The sequence below is a fragment of the Malurus melanocephalus genome, unplaced genomic scaffold, assembly GCF_030028575.1.
Source record: "Malurus melanocephalus ecotype Western Australia unplaced genomic scaffold, MMel_1.1 scaffold_991, whole genome shotgun sequence".
NCBI classification, from domain to species: domain Eukaryota; kingdom Metazoa; phylum Chordata; class Aves; order Passeriformes; family Maluridae; genus Malurus; species Malurus melanocephalus.
The window spans coordinates 15919-20779 of NW_026624223.1; positions in this window are offsets into that span (position 1 = coordinate 15919).

The following is a 4861-nucleotide window of genomic DNA, read 5'->3' on the forward strand; positions in this document are numbered from 1 at the left end:
AGCAATGGTGTGGCCAGCAGGAGCAGGGCAGGGATTGTCCCCCTGTCCTGGGCACTGCTGAGGCCACACCTCGAGGGCTTTGTCCAGTTCTGGGCCCCTCCCTGCAGGAAGGAACTGAGGGGCTGCAGCGAGTCCAGAGAAGGCAACGGAGCTGGGGAAGGGTCTGGAGCACAAATCCTGTGAGGAGCAGCTGAGGGAGCTGGGGGTGTTCAGCCTGGAGAAAAGGAGGCTCAGAGTGACCTCATGGCTCCCTGAACTGCCTGAGAGGAGCCATGGCCAAGTGGGGGTCAGATTCTTCTCCCAGACAACCAGTGAGGATGAGAGGACATAAGTTTAAGCTGCACCAGGGRAAGTTTAGATTGGACATTAGGAAGAATTTTTTCACAAAAAGGGTGATTAGAGTTTGGAAWGGGCTTGATGATCTCAGGAAGAAAAAAACAAAAGGAAAAATCCCTCACAAAGTAATGCATTAAGACTAAAATATGTCCCAAATAATTAATTTTCAAAATTAAAGAAGTTCAGTGGAATTCAGTGGAAATTTTGAGGGAGTCAGGTTTGCTAAAAAAAAATGCTTGGTCAGCTTTTGGTGGCAGACAAATAAAAAGAAAGAATTTATAGATCTTGATTTCAAAAAAACAGAACAATTACAATGTTTCCAAAATAGAGCTGGTCAAAAATGTAAACAAAGGCATGTTCTGAGGAAATAGAGGTTTTCATGGGGTGCTTTTAAAGCCTGTCTGATAAATATTTTAAAGATACCTTTTATTTTTAAGAGTTCATGTGATAATTGGAGCTGTATCATCAGTTCTTTGGTAATTGGGCTGAACGTCCTGGAGTAGCATATGAGCTGCTCTACAACACCCTGAGGTTCCATATGTTGCATTAGTAGTGTCCCCTGTAGGACCTCATTTTTGGCATCACAGGTGAATGAAATACTTCTTCACTGGCTTCATTACATCCCATTTATATAATTTCCCCATTACAGATATAAGCTTTCCTTATCTTAAAAAAGAATTAGCAAAAACAGGTGTGTATATTGTGTGCTAGGTAGAACATAGTTCAGTCAAAACAGAAAGAAACAGGTAAATGTGTGCTGGTTCATGCAGAGTAGGCAGGGAAGTTGTGCAACAAGATCAAGACTGGAGAGTTCCTATGCAGCACTTTGAGATGATTGAAAGTTGTACAAAGTGATAAAAACGTGTGGTTTGGATAGTGGCTTAGCAAAGGGTTGTTTTGTCCTCCACTCACTGCCCATGTGATACCTAAAGTGTCGTTTGCGTATTTTTGACCTTTTTCAGTTTTATTTCAAAACTGAATCATTACCAATGTCTAAACGACATCCTCACAGCTAATTTTAACATTTCCTTTGTAGATTTAATTTTTTTTTTTAGTAGATTGTTCTTTTTCCCTTTGGTGCACCCCTTAATGTAATATTTTTTGTTACAGACATCATGTTTCTGCTAAAAATAATAAGTGTTATTTGTAGCCCTTTCCTTAGCATCTTCAGACAAATCACATCGAAGAGTGACCCAGAGCCATGCATCTTGGCCTCCTGTGTGTAAATTAGTCACCTTTCCAAGAGCTCCTCACAGAAATACATTAACAGAGAACTCTTAAGTTTTGCATACCACAGAAACTCTGATTCAGAGTTTGCAAATAACAAAAACGGAAATACCTGCATATTTCTCTGAGAAGACTGAATTAATCCTATAAAATATAAAATCATATTTTTTTCAGTATATTAAAAAGCTGATTTACACTGATAAGTTGTAAAATTGATTATTCAGCATGTGTTCTGCAGAATAACATTGAAAAGCAAAAACTTATTCATTATCTTCACTTGGCAGCTTGTATTTTTTCTTGAAAATGCAAAAACTGTGGTCCTCTTTTGATAGTGATCAAGCAACCTGCTTCCCACAGTCCTTACAGTGAAAGTTTGTTTTGCCCTTGAGAACAAAATAGTTTCTTCTAATGTGCAAGTAATCCATATTTCCATAGCACCAAGCCTGAAACTTTGCAAACCAGCTCAGGCAGATAGGTGGTTTTGGCAAGTGTATCTGTGATTGATGACAAGCAGACGTGACAAGGTACTATAAAACATCATTAAACAACAAATGTGTACACCAAGGGGTATGTATCCGACCCCATTATATAGTGTCGAGATAAGGAGCCCTAAACAAACTGTGTTCTGACTAATTTTAYTACCAGAGTAGGTGAAAAATAATAAATAATAATTACCCTGAATATGTACAATATGCATATAAAATTTCTGAAGACAGTCAAAAAGGTGAAATACTTCACAGTATAGAAACTCTTATTTTCCATAATATGAGAAGTACAGTTCAGGATTGTATGAAAAAGTGGGTTTTCAGGATTGTATCAAGTGGGTTACAATAATTTAAAACAACAGTGTTTATCTAAGGGAGTATTGTTAAAGAACACAGTAGTTGTCACAGTATTTATTCTCCTACARCCTATTCTTCATGAACACAGAAGAACGTTGGTATAAGAAGCAGAACCCTGGGAGACAGATTTTGTGTGTGAGAAATTATTCTTCAACATTAGGTCTGGATGAGAAACAAAGTTTCRTATCCTAAGGGTACCTTTATAATTAGCATGATGTAACCGAATCAAAGACCTTGTTTCTTAGGAAACTGAGACAGTCTGCAGAAGTCATTTTAGGGTGGGGCAGAGGGAGATTCTAGGTTCATTTCATTATTGAGAAACCTTTTTTTTCTATGCTGTGGATTTTTTGTGCTGCTTTTTTATTGTTATTTCATTAATATTTATTAATTAGTCTTCTTCTTCCTTCCTTGTCCTGCAGTGGCTCACACGTGTATACGCTCAGAGCAGATGGAAAGAAAAGCTCCTCCAGCTGCTCTTCCCATCACAATTTGCCTCCTGGTCACTGGATCCATCTGGGTGCTGAAGCTGGAGGGCTTCTGACACTGGGCTTCTGTGACACCAAGCAAAGGAAGGACAGGCACTGMTCGCAGAGGCTAGTGAGTGATGGCTGACCAAGGCTTTGGAGTTCAGCAGCAGCCATGTCAAAGGAAATGCTCACAGCGCATCCAGGTACAGGCTCTTGCATTAGGATGGGTAACACACCTGTTGTGCTAGCTTGAAAGMAAACCAGCAGGGGAATTACCCCCACACAAATATGTTGAGAGAGATTCTAAGTCAGAACTACAGTTTAACAGAAAAATTAAAAATATAATTTAATATTCAATAGAATTTAATAGAAAAAATAAAATAAAGGCAATAATACAGAAACAACACTTAAACTGACAAAGTCAGAATACAACCTGACACCCCATTGGTGGGTGGTGGCTGCAGTCCTRTTGGAGTGATGGATATGGTCCTATCAAAGYGGTGATCCTGAAGACAGCTTGYGTCTGTCTCTGGAGGTCCAGTGATGATCCTTGACCTCCTCGAGGTATCCAGTGGAAGTAGAGTTGTAGTGTTCCAGACCCTCACTTTGTTTGTCCATAGGGATGTCCAGTTCCTCCTTTCTGGGTGGTGGCATCTCCCAGTGGGATAATGTAATTCTATGAGTCATTCCAGAGACCTTGATGGCCCATTAGCAGAGATAGGTCCCCAGAAGGTGTTATCAGGGCTGAATCATGCTGAAGATAAAGAGCATTTCCCCACCTGGTTTTAACAGCTTATGGAGATGGTAATAGAATACAGACTTTTTGGTTACACCTGTGTGTCCTATAAAGTAAATACATGAAAGAAGTCAATATAAGTTATGCAAACACAGGTTTCTACTGCACGTCCATCAAGTGGATTTTACCCTCTTGGTGAAGCTTACTTTAACACCATGATGTCCATATAAAAYCCATGTCCAAATCAATACCTGTGGAATAACTCCTCCTGTYGACAGGMKKMKTYATTTTAACTTACAGCTCAGTTTTCAAATGTTAGAAACAAACAAGAAGCTGAGATAATATATGTACTCTTTAAATAATAGCTATAGCATGTCACACCTAAAGGGCCATGACCTAGATGCGAGAAGGGTGAAGGAAGGAAGCATTCCTATTTCAATTTTCCAGGCAAACTGTCTTTTTCATTACACAGTGTTAATGCCAAGGAGTTCAAATGATTCAGCAGAATTCATTGTGCAAAATGAAATACATTCCATTTGAAAAGGTAGTGCCATAAATTTTGATATTTACTGGAACTATGGGATGGAGAAAATGTGTTTCTCAAATACTTGCACATACAGTATTCAAACAGTGCTGACAAGGCTAGATAAACTGAAAGCTRCACAGCACTTTGCATAAGGATCTCATTTCTTAGGAAGTCAAACTTCTCACGTCTCTATTTTCACTGGCTTCGATTCTCTTTGTCTTCCTGGATATTGGCCTGGCACCTAAGCCAACGTACGCAGTTATTTTACCTATGCAAAACATCCTCACCATCATTGCCAACTTTGAGACAGTTGTGTGGCAAGGCTTCAGGATCCTGTTGCATTCCTGYATAGCTGGGGGCATATTCTGCAGGAATTTCATTTAAAGAGGATGTAGACTCAGTGTCATTAAATGTGCAATTTAATACTCGAGGCAGACAGTCACGCTATACCGTTCAATAAATACAGGTTTAAAGACTATTCTACAGGTTTCTGTCACCAAAGAGACCTCCCCACCCCTCCAAAACTCCAAAATGCTGTTGCCCAGGGTACCCAGGACGGGGATGGTGGCCTTCSGATCCCGGAGACCTCCTTCCAGCGTAGCGACGAAGAAAGACCACACAGCCTCGGGTAGCGCCAGGCAGGGCGAACGCGGGAGTGTCTCCTCCAGAGAATCAAACTAGTGGAGAACTTCCCGGAGCAAGCCGGAGGCAGAGCCTGCAGGGGACA